The 15,191-nt window shown below is 34.7% G+C and overlaps 2 pseudogenes; one reads left to right on the forward strand and one right to left on the reverse strand.

The window, feature by feature from the left end:
• LOC149577068 (putative LRR receptor-like serine/threonine-protein kinase At1g67720) overlaps nucleotides 1–14,615 on the forward strand; it is a 40,803-nt pseudogene extending 26,188 nt beyond the window's left edge.
• On the reverse strand, nucleotides 10,147–11,233 carry LOC149577069 (S-adenosylmethionine synthase 2-like; annotated as a pseudogene).
• Nucleotides 14,616–15,191: the final 576 nt, after the last annotated feature.

Raw genomic sequence — 15,191 nt, forward strand, 5'->3', positions numbered from 1 at the left:
TTTGAGTGTGATCATCTTATTTGCTTCTAGTTTATTATGAGACTCTTCAAATATTGAGGCACAATTGCAGATGCAGATTTCTAGAGTTCTGTTTAGCGGGTTTAAAAGAACCACTGTGCACCAGTTGAAATTTTTTGCATGCCCACAATAGTTTCTCCCCGACCATTGAATAACCCGTAAGCTGATTTGTCTTGAACGATTGGGTGTTACTTTTAGATGAAAATGTGTCCTTAGCAATTGCCATGCCATGTAAGACTTCTGATCCTCCCACTTCTCCATTTATCATAGCTGTCAGCTTCCCCAACTCTGGAAGGATGGAACCAGTCAAATTATTGTGGGAGATATCTAAAACATGGAGACTTGAAAGATTGCCTAATGTATGTGGAATCCATCCATGGAATTTGTTTGACCTCATAACAAGTATCATCAACTTGGAAAACTTTCCTAACCAAAGAGACATGAACCCGAACAAGAAATTCCTGGCCACATCTAAAATCTGCAACTTCCAACAGTTTTGAACAGTAGATGGCAAGTTTCCCTCAAGCATGTTATCACTGAGATGAAGCTTTTCAGGTTGGCTCAAACTTCCCATATGTGATGGAATCTCTCCACTCAAATTATTGTTTGGCAGATTCAATCTTCTGAAAGCTGAGCAGTTGGTTATGCTTGATGGTATTTTTCCTTTTAAGTTATTTTCTAATAGATCCAAATCCTTAAGATTTTGCAAAAGAGCAAAGGAATTAGGGATACCACCTCCTAAATCATTTTGAGAGTATGATAAGAACTCCAGCATGGGAAGAAGCGAGCCAATCTCAGCTGGGATGATACCAGTGAATCTATTCGGGGATAGGTCCAACAGTTCCAAATCTGATGCATGCACAGAAGGAATGGGAAGATAACCCATCAACATATTATTATGCAAGTCTATCCCTATATAGTAGCTTTTATGAAAGCTGGAGGGAAGTTCACCTTGCAAGATATTGTTTGACACAAAGAACTCACAAATATTGAAGGTCCCCAAGCCAATGTAGAGTGTTTCCATAAATACGGTTGTTGGAGAGATCCAAAAACCACAAACTCAATTGTTTTGAAAGGAATGTAGGAATGGGACCCCAATATTACAAGAACCCAATTTCAATCTCTTAAACTGCATTGGAGGTATCCATGTTGGTCAGCATGAACAGTCAATTTGTTGTTCAAAAGAGGTAACTCAACAAGCCTCTTAGCATTATCAAATAAATGGAGAAAAAAGTGGCCTTCTAAACTATTGTTAGAGAGATTTATTCTATAAATCTGAGTCAGATGTCCAAGAGAAGTGGGTATGGTACCATTAAGCTGATTGTTATCTAGATAGAGCTCTTCCAAAGAGTGAATCATTTGTAACTCAGAAGGCACATTGTCAACATATTAGTAATAATACACCCTACTCTATTGTCAACATTGTCTAATATTGGACCTTACCTCAATGGACCCCATGGTTTTGACCAACTGGCCATGTCAGTCCAAAGATCTGCATTAAGCCATTGTATAGACTCAAACCCTAGACACTTCAGTTCCCCCATATAAAACACCTTTCAAAACAACCAACAGGATGAACTTGGGACAAACCTGTGCATACCCGCGTAGATCCATGGCGAACCAAGGTAGATGGGCATGGAAAAAAAGTTTTTCTTTTTGGAAGTCATGAACCCTCTTTGGTGTTTCTGAATACCGTTTTGGTGGAATTCATGAGCACACCATTTAAATAAGATTTTATATATAAGTAGTTAGCAGACCTAGATCTACTTGAGCATCTTGAGAAAAAGCTCCATTGCTTTACAATGGAGCCTTATATTGTCATTATTTTCAGCTAACAATGAATTCTGTAGGAGACTACACCTTATCCACATTGATCATAGAATGTTTTAACAGTGCCAAAGAAATAAGAATAGTTTCTGATATAATTTTACCATCTCGTTGCTTCTTCCTTTACAAGAGGCATTAATTTTAACTATTTAATTTTTTATAAAGTTTACCCTGCTTAAGAACTATGAAGTATAGATGGTCAGATAATTAGTAAAAACTATACATGTGTTTAATATATCTATTTGAAAAATGCTAGAAGATATCAATCTAGGCTTTCTCTAATATTTTAGATAACTTATCAGAGTTTTCCCATTTATGATGTATAAATAACCATTCTACTTAACCCTTTTCTAATACCCTTGTTCAAGCATTATATATGATATTAACTCTGCTTCTCTTGTTAAATGGCCCAATATTTGAAGTAAATGATGCTACAATGGTATGAACATTAGCTATGATTACATGTTTGTTGTGTGTTGGTAGTTTACATGATAGTATGTGACATTCTAATCTTATTTCACACTTCTAGACAAATAAATATATAATTTTTAGATTGTTTTTTGTACGGACCTATATATTGTTTTTTGTACAAACCTACATCGCACTTCAAAATTTAGCTATACCAGTGAATTGGTTCCTCGAACCCAAATCTGAACCTGAACCAGCAACTTAGGTTTTAGACAAGATGCTTGGACATTTTGCAATCTGAATTTGTAAGTGTTGACTTTAAAGTTCCAATTGGTAGTATTGCAGTTGCACTCTTGACCAAGTCACCATCATGACTGTAGTCTTTACTGTCTTTGTATTTCCATAAGTTATTTGTTCTATACTTGTTTCTGTGTCTGAATCCAGTATATTGTTCAATGTTTGTTTTTTCATACGTTTTCTCTATCTAATATGGTCCTGCAAAACGTCAATAACACATGAACTGGGGGAAGAATTCTTTATTTTTTTCTGAAAATGCTACTTCATTTGGCTATCTTGGAGGAAATTTTTCACTCTGGTAATTATGCCCTAATGACAAATGACATTGCATTATCACATAATAATGAAAACTTCAAAATTTGGAAGTATTCAAAGTTAATTACATCTTCATCGATCTAAATTATATATGTGTCATTTTAATTTGTTTCGCTCGCTTATTAATGAGGGTTTTATTTCCGATGGATCGGCTTGTAAAAGAATTATGACTTTTTTTCTTAAATTTGTGTGATTAATGGATCTTTGGACATGCTTGGAGTTTGAAAATGATGGTTTGCTGATTTTTTAATTTTAATCTAGAAAAAAATGGGTGGCTGGAATGTTCTCACATGTTAGAAGGTGTTGCATATAGGTGGTTTCGGACGTGTCTGGTGGTGGAAATCACATAGCTTTGGACTAGCTGAATTTTTTTTTGTTGAGGTAAGATAGTTGTTGTAGCTGCATAAAATATGTAATGAGGTTTTAAGGGAAAGTTGTAATGAAGCATATGAAGAATATGATTAATTGACAGGTGACCTTTTCGAAGAGGAGGCAAGGGATACTGAAAAAGGCAAAGGAGCTTTTTGTAGTCTGCATTGCTAAGGTTCCAGTCGTCATTATCTTAGCCAAAGGGAAAGTGTTCGAGTATGGCAACGTCAGGTATGATTTTTTATATAATTTCTTCTTTGCTTCAATGTGTTGTTATTTTGAATGATTTTAATGGTTTGTATTTCTTTTTGGAGAGTGATTGTTTAGTATAAATAGCTACAAAATGGTGGCATTCTTTGAAAATATGAAAAAAATAGTTTACATATGTGGAGAATTTGAAGGGATTTACGGTGTTTGAACAAGAAGCCGTGGAAACTTTGATTTATTAATGGCTGAATAAGTGTCTTTCTATTTTTAAATTAAATGTCTTTGTAAAGAGTGTTGTAAATCTTAGGGAATGGATGATTCTTTTAAGTAGAAATGCAGTATTTCGAAGGTTGTGCACTTTAAATATGTGAGACAACAGGAAAATGCTTTTTAGAAATTTATCAGGATTTACAGTAGTTGCTGGCATGAGTTTTTGATAGTCTTGATTCTGTTATATAGTATACTTTACAATATTTAATACTACCCTCTTCTTTTGGTTTAAATGATTGAGCCTTGTTTTTATTGTAACATATTATTCAAGTTGTGCCTTTTCAGTTTCCTATCGTAACCTGGCCCTAATACTACATTAATTTCCACGAATCAGCTTAAAGATTCAAATCCATAACCATCTGTCTTCTTTGAGGTTTTGGGCGTGGCACTATTCTTCCAAATTATTTAATTGCTAAAAATAATGTCATTGAAATGAGAGTATACCTAAACAAAGGCCCAGTTGTTAGCAAACTGGAAAATGTATTCCATTAATATCAGGTAACAGTGAGCACAGGAGAAGAAAAATTCATCTTCTCCTTCAACCAGATTCATTTCCCGTCCCTGCAATACAAAAAATAGACTTATCACCCACCACAAAAGCTAAATTAATTTTGATTCTTTGTATAGGATAATTTTTGGAAATAAGATGTTCATGTTTGATTACGAGGACTTGAAGAACTTCTAGAAAAGGTACTAAGATTGATGCCAAATTGATGCTTCCCAAAGATGTTGTTAGGGCTCTCTGGAAAGAGAAATGAATGTTTCGCTGCATTCCCCTCAGATAAAACAATGCCAAAACCCTTGCGGTTGTGATGTGCACTATATTTCTGAGTACCTCCATCACCCATCCCAAACACAGTATGAACGCCATTATGCTCAAGGCTGTATATTTCTGACTGCCCAATATCCAGAAATAGATCCATATGAATACAATAAAAATGACCCAATAAGAGGGGCATATCAGCTCCGGGTATTTCTTAGTTTGGGACAGAGCCTTCGGGAGCAACTTTGATATATATTATATCCTGCAAGTGACATTGGGAAACAATTTATACATGAGAGGGTTTTGAAATATGCATGTCCGCTGTCTTACAATGAATATCCTGATTCCAGACAGGATATGTAGAATGCATTAAACTTCTAATCATTGCACATCTCATCAGTCATGCAGGAGAGGTAAACTAGAGTCACAATCACAAAAATCAAGCACGGTATTGTAGTTGAGGATTAGAAAATCATTTTATATAATGTGATTCCTACAGACCATTTTGCTGGATTTGGATTACAATTTGTTTCATTACTAAATTGTTTTCTTGTGGTTGTGGAAATCTATTCTTTATAAAAGAATCCTTTTGCAAAGAAAATTTCTTATTTTCTCTGGAAGAAACTCTTTTCTTTTTTACAAGTGTAGATCTAAGTTACAAATTGTCATCATCCTATATAAAGTTATTACTCTGATATTGCCAGTTCAATATGTAAAAATGGTGAAATGAAATTCATTGGGTCAATATATAATAAAAATGTTCACCTGTCATAGATAGTTGATTGGTTGAAGGTAAATTGTTTCTTTGCAATCTTGTTTTCCAATGTTGTATTTCAATGTATTTCAGTTTTGTATTCTTATGTTTCTCATCAGTGAAGATGCTTTCTTATTATTTGATCACATGCGTTTCTATTTGCCGTGGTTCACTTCATACATTGGCTTACTATAAATTGAATATTTTTTTCATCTTGCAGGCAAGAAGAGTGTTTAAGGCTGTCTGAATAAAACCAGCTCACACAAGGTATTTATCAAATCAAAATAAACTTCTTTTATGAATACAAGATCTAATGACTATGATATGAGGAGAGTGTATGTGTGCATGAGTTTGGACACACGAATGATGACTCCATTTCTTCATTCTAATGATTAGAATGATCGTAAACTCTATCAAGTTTTTTATTTTTCCTATTGAGTGTCATAGTCTTCCAAATCCAATTTTATTGTTGTAGCTTGCTATTTCGAAATATTCGTGGTGTCCACACAAAATGGTAGACCAGGTATTTATGTTGTTTTTGTACTCTTGATATCATTTTATTTAAATGAAATAGTAAATAGAATTTAATATTTATCTCATAGAGTAATATTTCATATCATCATTAATATGATTAAAATACTAAACTAGTTAGTTTTAGTTTTATTTAGAGTAATTTGCACTATTTATGAAATGTCTTTGTGACTGTGATGAAACCCTTGAAATTAGAAAATACCTTCAAAAATCTTACCATACAATGATTCTATGCGTAATAAGTCAGAAAAATACATTAATCTTACCTTTGGGATATTGAACCAACATAATCATAAGGTTTGAGGAGAGATTTTTGAAGAGAACTATGTTTTTTAGATGGTGCTTAGGTACGGTTGTGTGATGAGACGGTGGAGATGGTGCTTACCTATGGTCACATCCTTTTTTTGCTATAGAACTGTGTTAAACAACAATACAAATCATTCTAACATATTATCTCGAGTTAGCTAAAGACATAAAAATATACAAATTAGGTTTTCCAAATTTTGATTTTCTCAAGTTGCAATCATGAGCTCTTGAAGAATATATACTATGCAAGTTAAAAACTTAGCACACTTATTGTTGATAGTACATGGTGGATTCAGGAAAATAGGACATCGTCATCATCTGAATATTCAAATGAACGAGCACCAAGACTTGCTCCAGGTACAAATGCATACTTCAATGAAATGATATATTGCACTTGCAAAAGGTGTGAAAATAGGAAACTAAAGAAGCGATGACTTGTTGGTATCCATAGAATGAAATATGGAGTTTATATAGAAGAGGTACATTGTAATAACATATCTTATAATAAAAATTCATATGCATATTGTTTAATACTCTATTTCTGATCATTTCATTTGATTTTTTAATTTATGAAAAGCCACTTACAACTCCGAACATCATTGAAGAACCAATGAATGATACTGATGATAGCCAATAACTGGATTATCATAATTTACAGACTATTAATTGGGATCAGCTTTTCAATATATATATATATATATATATATATATATATATATATTTTCGTAAAAGGTCCATACACCCGTACTATTATTAGATAGAAGAAAACATTACAACAGTAGGAATGTTTCCAAGCACAGTCAAAACAACATAAAGTACAATGTCATAATGAGACTGTCATTTAGATCATCAAGAGGACGAAGAAGACTGGGATGCTTGCTTACACATGGCGAACCCTATATTGTCATATCAGCATTTGTTTAGATCTCGCTCTTTCAACACAACCTCTGAGCCATTCTGAGGGTAAATGATTAGAAAACCCAAGGGAGGAATCAAATCTCTAAGTAGAAAATATGCAGCTACAAAACTTGACTGGATAAGACTCTGCTCTGTACTCACATTAAAATGGGTACGATAGTTGTGATCCAACAGACACATTGGGTGTTGAAGTTACTAAACCTTTTGAAAAGCAGAGACCATATGAGAAGCAGGGGCAGGTTGTGATTTCAACATATAGCTGCACTCTACCTTCGAAAGAGTACCCTCTATGGTAAATGTAGGTTGCACTACTCCCTCAGGTACTGCTTGAACCTCCATGGGAAAATAATTTTCTTTCCCAGAAACAAAAGTGGGAATCTCCAAATCTGCCCCAACCTTGGCAAGTCCTTTGACTGACCTACTCTCGTCAGAGGGTGAAGAACTCATAACAGAATCCTTGACCTAAAAATGAAGCCCCTTGCATGATGTAAGTTGAACACTCAAATCTGGGTGCAACAGTTGAAACTAGACTTCTAGGGGATTTTGAAGCTGCAAATCCTCCTCTGCCCCCCTCAGATGGTAATTTATAACATTCATAACCTCCTGTTGGTTATTGATAACGTTCAAATTCTCCTGATGGTTATTGATAACATTCATGTCCTGAGAATCACCATTACCCAATTTGACATGATGTAAAAGACCCTCAGGATCAATATCCTTGGAATTTGTAGTGATAAGTTGACAAGACTTGTTCTGATCATCTTGGGAACAAGGGACTTTTTGTGGGGGTTTATTTCTTGAACAATTTTGTGCAAGAGAAGATGGATCAGGACAAAATCAATACCCTCTGCTGGAACCCCACACTCAAAAACCAAATGTCCTAGTTTCATTTGTCTGTCATTGACCATGTTAGGAGGATGAATAAAAAAACATTCAGCCAAATCTCTCATCATTGATTTGAGAATGATTACAGCAGGCCATTTAGCCAAATCTCTCATTATTGGGATCATGATGCATTGTTTCACAATTTGATATATGGTGATGTTTAAATTAGAGTACAACAATTAAAGTTTAAAAGAGACGTACAAGGGAAGACATACTGAGATTCTAGATTAATTTGGAATTCGGGTATTGGCTGCTGTATTTGGAGTCACTGTAGAGTTGTCATGTGTAATGGCTTGAGAACAAGCCATTTTTTGGGGAGTACTGCTGCAGTACAACTTACCATCCATCAGTTAGAATCTTCCACTTTAAGCATTGTATGGCTATGATGCAACTTCTTTTGTAGAACAGATCTCATTGATAGTAGAGTACCTAGTGCTCAAGATTTGACTCACCAAATGAAAAATATTCAGGAATCCAATTAAGAGAACTTCCAACAAGCCCAAAGTGGGTAGAACTTGTATGCAGATGGACATCAGACAGAGAAAGCATTTAAGAGGACAATTTGGTGCTTCTAAAGTTGCAGCTTTTAGACAATTATCTATGTAGGGAAGTGCAAAAGAGAGGCTTACACCATATTCCTATTGCACTTACCAAGTGATTAAAAAAGTGGTACAAGTTGCTTATGAACTAGAATTACCTCCCGACAACAAAAATCACTATATTTTCCATGTTTCACACTTAAAAAAAGCTCTTTCACAATAGATCAACCTATCCAACGAACTCCCTTCACTAGTTTCTGAAGGAAAATTGATACTTGAATCCGTTTTGGATGTAAGGGTAAAGAGAAAGCATAGTAAAGCTATTCCTAAATACTTAATCAAGTGTAAGGGACTACCACTAGAAGATGCAATCTAGGAAGGAGTTGAAATCTTCAAACACCCTAACCTGAAATTGACTGAGTTCAACCAATTAGGGGATGGGAGGATTTTGATGAACCCATAAAGTTGAGGCCACCTAATCTGGATGACAGTACTATCTGCCAACTATAAAATTTTGTTTCCTTACAGAAAAATCATGAAAATATCATATTGGTGCCAGTCATGTGGTCTTATATTGTATAGGAAGACAATAATCAGATTTGTTTAAACTTCTTGAAGAAGCCCAATTTTTTTTTCCTCTAGTGACACTGTGAATGCATGAAGCGTTCATGTATCAAATTCAAGTTTATCAACCAATGACCACCCATTCCCTACATATACATGCCACATTTGATTTATCTTGGCACACAATTTATATAACATGGGTTGTGAAACTTTTAGACATATCTTTAATTACCCACTTCACACATAATCTCCCATCCTTGTTCCCGATTGATATCATACCTTCTCTATCAAAATTTCTTCCTTTCAATCTCATATTATATGATCATGTCTTATCTTTGAATTTGGAATATGACAGAGAGGTGGTTAGAGTAGCTTAAATCATTGAATGAGATGCTTTGAGATATCCCATTCACCACCTTCAATAGAAATATACCCAACTTCTGTATATAATTTTTATTCATTTGTAGAGCATGCGTTGTGACCTTAATGTTGGAGAAAAAACAAAGGACATCAGGCTGCTAGAATTGTTCCTCACGAGTATTATTATCTTTGATGCCTCCATATCATAGGATTTGTCATTGGTACATTCTTTATTCTGTCATTAATTAAACTTCATAGCATCTTTTCGTCACTGCATATCATTACTTTGATGATTGCTCACAAGTCACAATAGATGGGCCTCTGTATTAAATCTTTAAACAAACTATTACTTACCATTAATTTCTATTTATGTTTTTCTGATATTGTATATATTTTCAACTAGTGTTCCTTAGTTTTTATTCAAATCTTTCAAATCACTGTTCCACATGATGCCTGATAATAATGTACCTATTATCTTTTGAAGCCTCTTATTTTCATGTACTTACACAGAAAAAAGTAGTCACAAACTCCATGTCCACTCACAGTAGAGTATGAGGGCAGAGTATGAGGTAAAGCATCTAAACTTTCCTATTTCTGAGTTTCCAGTTTCATTCTCTGATATGCATGTAGATTATATTACTCCCTCAATCTTGAGATACAACTGACTAGGATGTGATCGTGAAGTTATTGGTATCTATGTAATACATTAAATACACAATCATATTTTTTTTATATAAATTCATCAATATGCTTTGTCGTCTTACTGTTGACATCAATGATGAAGATCAACAATATCATGAATGCCCTTGACATCCTTAATACTTCATCAAGTCTCCAATATTATCTCTCAAATAGAGGCAAAAAATTTGGGCTCCATCACCCTTGAGGGCCATTACAATTTCCCAATTGAAATCCTGGTCATCTCTTCCAAATTGGCCATAGGCAGAAATCTTTTGGAACCTCTGATCTCTTCCCCTCTTCAAATCGAAGTTGATTGCAATCACGTCAGGCCTGAAATCAATGGTCTCCTCAAGTACGATGAGGATTTCCTTGTTATGGATCTTTCCAGTTCTCTGTGTGGCCACAAATATAGTCTGTGACACCACAATGCCATATAAAACTTGCATGATGCATCGTCTTGCAAGCCCAGTGGCCACAAAAATTTTGCCAGCCTGTCTGATTATATATGCTCCACTAAAATCCACCTTGGTTAGATCATTTCCCGAGAATGCCCCTCCTCCATGAGCTCCCCAACCTCCATAACTATCACTGAATGGGGTTCTATCAGAAACTTTCCTGATGGATTCAAGTGGAAGATAGTGTTCTCATCCAGGTACTTATCTGGGATCACTGGTTTAATGACATGCTCCTTGAGATCTGCCACAATCTAGTCATTGGTGACAGTTTTTTCATGCTGAGTGGAGATAAGAACGGTGTGCTCAACATTCAAGAACCACGACACCTCCTTTCTTTATGTACTCCATGGTGACCTGGGTCTTACCATCATGCGTCAACCAAGGGTAAGTACCGTACTGTTTGACCTCTGTCAGCTTGGCACTCAACTTGGTGGCCAAGATATGAGTGAGAGGCATGAGCTTGGGCATTTGATCAGTTGCATAGCCAAACATGTGACCCTAGTCACAAGCTCCACTTTCCTTGGGCCTCTTGGTAAGATGTTTGTGCACACCCTGGGTAATATCAGGGCTCTCAGGGCTCTACTACTTAATGTCCATTTGCACCTTGTAGTTATCAGCATCCAGATCAACATCGTGGACAGCTGGTGTGTACTGAGCCCATATCTAGGTTTCTCACTATGTTTTTAACTTTGATTCTGATTAGGTAACTGCCCATCGATCTGAACTGTACATCTTGAACTTAGTGTAAATCACCATAATAATCCATCTTTGCTATGATTAGTACGATCATCTACATATGGAGCAATACTGTTGATAATGCTCAGATATGAAGGTTAGTTAAAATTAAGAATGGAGCACAATAAATTATTCAAAATAACACCAGATGCACAAAATATTCAGTTAAGTTCAAGGAGACCAATAAGAGCAACAGAGTCTTTTTAATCATTATATATGATTAAATATGGAAACATGCATATATTAAAGTTGTCTGTTTTAAATATGCCTGTCTGTTGTCTTACAAACAACATCTTGAATCCACACATGATATGCACAATCCTATTAAACTTCTAATCATTGCACATCTCATAAGTCATGTAGGAGGTAAACTGACATGGTTTAAGTATGCTAATTACATAATAAAGTAAACATTCTGGATTTATTTTCTGAAATCTTAGATATGATCAGGAGTGCCTTTGAAGATTATGAAAATGCAAGAATTCCATGAGCCTCTGTTTTTGATGAAAAATCTCCCTCCATCGGTGTTAAATCAACTAATGCATTCTACAATTGTTTGTATTTTGTTGTTCTACAAGGCTAAATATTATAAGTGACTACAATCTGATGAGTTTCTTTTATAGTTATTTTTTCAGGTCTAATGGAATGCATAAGCAACCATCAAAGTTAGGCAACTATTGCTTGCAAGGTAAGTAAAACACAATGTATATTCATCCCACTCATTGACATACTACTGGCTTTGAATATTAGTGCATTTTTTTATTATGGAATGGCAGGTAGTGTGCATCCACATACTTGAAATTGGATGGGTATGTTATAATAAAAGTTGGAGCATTTGTTGTGAAGATGAACAATTTAAAGCTACAGGATTTGCCCTTCATTTTACCTACATAAGGATAGTATGGAATAAGAATAATAACCATGGGGCACATTACCACAACTGCCAGAAGAGAAAGATATTCTTCATTGTCGGGTCAGTTCTGTTGCATTTCATTCATTTTTCTTATGTCTATGTGATTCATACATAAATATGGTGCACCATTTGGTATTTGAAACAATAATTTTCAATATCCAAATTAAGTTGAGTATTTAAGTATATGGTGTTAAAATTTCTGCTCAAATGGATGGGAATATTTTCCCCTCTAATCAAATTTCATTAAGTTAGGAAACATTTGAGATTGCACCATGGCTTTAATCACAGCTTTTTACTCTGTTGTATATCTACTTTGTTTGTTGTTATCAATTAAACTATACACATTGCACATTAATGTCTATCTTCCAACATCTAAATGTGATGAATGTTTTAATGATATCATTAGGTCTCCAGCTGCATCCTGTATTTGGGAAAAGATGTTTTATACTACCTCCAAAGACAGACTTAGAAGGGAGCTTGATGGTGTTCACTATGACTTGCAGGCCATAGACCTCACTGAGATGGACATTCATGTCATTAGGGACCGTGCCAATTAGATTGCAGTAAAAGTGCAGGAATTTTCAGATCTCATGAGCTTATAAAAAGAGTGACATATCACTCCAGAAATCTAAAGAAGAAATCTCCTTATCATTTTCTTCATAAAAATGTGTATTTACAGCAAGGATCTTTTGTACTACACCATTAAACTTGTTGGTCGTGTAATATGAAGGTGTTTGGGTTAGTTTAGGCACTTCACTATGAGGCTATAGAGTTAAGGGAAGTCATTGCGGTGGATATTTAATATCCATGATGTATTTTATTGGTTGTGGTGGAGCAACTCCACATCATTTTGTAAGAAAAGCATTGGAAATAAATAAATTAATACGAATTTTTCTTGTGAATTTTGTTATGGTACATTGTTGACTATCTTGTAAGAACTATTGAAAATAATTATAGTTAATATTTCTATTATTAAACAATAGATGTAGAGATTGTAAGAAAAAAATATTTTTAATAGATTCGTTTAATAATGTCTCTTAGAGACAATAGTCGGATGTAAATATGTATTGTCCCTTTGGAGACAATAGTTGGGATTGAAGTAAATTGTCTCTATAGAGACGAAATTACTTTTCATTCATATTGTCTTATAGAGACAATACTTTACGACAATTTTTAAGACACTCGGTTAAAGACAAGATGTGAGACGATACATAACTTTTGTATTGTCTCAGATAGAGGCAATTGATTAAGGAATTGTCGTAACAAATGTCTTTATACCCCCTCCATGTTGTAGTGTTTATATGAGAAACCTCAGTCCTTATAACTTTATGTACAGGTTGATCTTCTGTCAAAAATCAATCATAAGAAGCTGGTGTCCTTTCTTGGTTACTGCATATGCAATGAATCCAGAGAGCTAATGCTTGTCTACAAGTATATGTCAGCAGGGTCCCTCAGTGACAACTTTCACGGTAACTTAATTTTCTTTCTTCATATTAACAAAACGCTATATTATTGTGTGACATGACCAAAACATCCATTAAACTTGTGTTTGCAGATCCAAATGCACCGAAATATCCCAAGCTGGATTGGAAAACCAGGCTTAAAATAGCTTTGGATGCTGCACAAGGTTTATTTTCAAAGCAATTTCTAGTCTCATCATCACAAGTCATTGTGTTCAAAATTATACATGCAAATTTTATTTAATTTTAAATTAAAGTTTTGCGTTTTTCAGGTCTGGAATATCTACACGTCGGTTGTCCTCCAAAAATAATTCACAGAGATATTAAGACGTCCAACATTCTTCTTGACAGTAATTTGAAAGGAAAACTGGCCGACTTTGGTATTTCAAGAGTGACCGGCAAAGGAGAAACATCTCACATTGATACAGCTATAAAAGGAACTCCTGGATATCTAAATCCAATGTATTCATTTCTTTCAAGTATTATATTCTTCTTCTAGTTCTGAGTCGTTTTGGTTCAAATATTTATTCTTCATGCTTTTACAACGTGCAGGTATTATAGAACTCAGATGCTGACCGATAAGAGTGATGTGTATAGCTTTGGAGTCGTATTATTCGAGCTTATAAGTGGCAGGAAACCCATAGACTTAAAAGTATCTGATGAGAATATAGTATTGACTGAATGGGTAAGACATTTCAGTAATTTCCCAATCAGAAGAGAAAAGTGCAAATGGAAAAACACTTAAAATAGTGATTGTATGCTTGTTTGAACAGGTTGCATCATATCTGGGAGAAGATAAAGATGATGTCAACATTGCAGAAATGGTAGACAAAAGGTTGGGTGGGCGGTACAATATGAAATCCATGGTTCATGTTGCCAATGTAGCGTGGAAATGCATTGCAAGCGAGCCATCCGGTAGACCAAGCATTAGTGAGGTTGAGACGCAGATCAGAGAAGCTGTGACAGTTGAGGAAGAGTATTATGAAGTTCCAGACGAACTCTCACTCAATTTCACCGCCAGTTTTTCCTCTTTCCTCTGATAGGTGCTGTGAAGAGTTTTGTCAAATGTTGGGTCCGTTAGGAAAAGATCACGGGATGTACTTTAATAATTTTGGAGTTTGAAATTCATAATTATAAATTTGATGAATGGCATAAATAATATATATTAAGAAATAGAAGTGTTAAATAGTCAAAGTTGATTAGTTTCTTTAAGCTTAATTTTTATTAGTTTGTGATGTTTAAGAATGGTTTAAATTTTGATACTTTGCACATTCTGATCTACCTTGAATTTTGATCTATCTTGATATTTGCAATTATAGTCCAAGTGTTCCTTGCATACTACATGGTCCAGTAGTCATAACACTTTTAAGGGAATAATAATATTGGCAATGGTGTGATAGGGAGAAAACAAGAGGTTGTATTCTAGAAGCTTCATAATTAAGAACTACAACCTTTCAATATAGCTCTTTGTAATAGACGAGTCATTGGGTATGACTACTTTTTTGGAACTTTATACTAAGTTTGGAAGTTGACTTTTACTGTGCTGTATTTTTTAAATGCAATATTTGATTATTATTTATGCATGTTTGATAATGCTCCACAATAGAAAGATGTAA

The sequence above is a fragment of the Cupressus sempervirens genome, chromosome 1, assembly GCF_028749045.1.
Source record: "Cupressus sempervirens isolate cs-2001-9-10 chromosome 1, ASM2874904v1, whole genome shotgun sequence".
Lineage (NCBI taxonomy): Eukaryota > Viridiplantae > Streptophyta > Pinopsida > Cupressales > Cupressaceae > Cupressus > Cupressus sempervirens.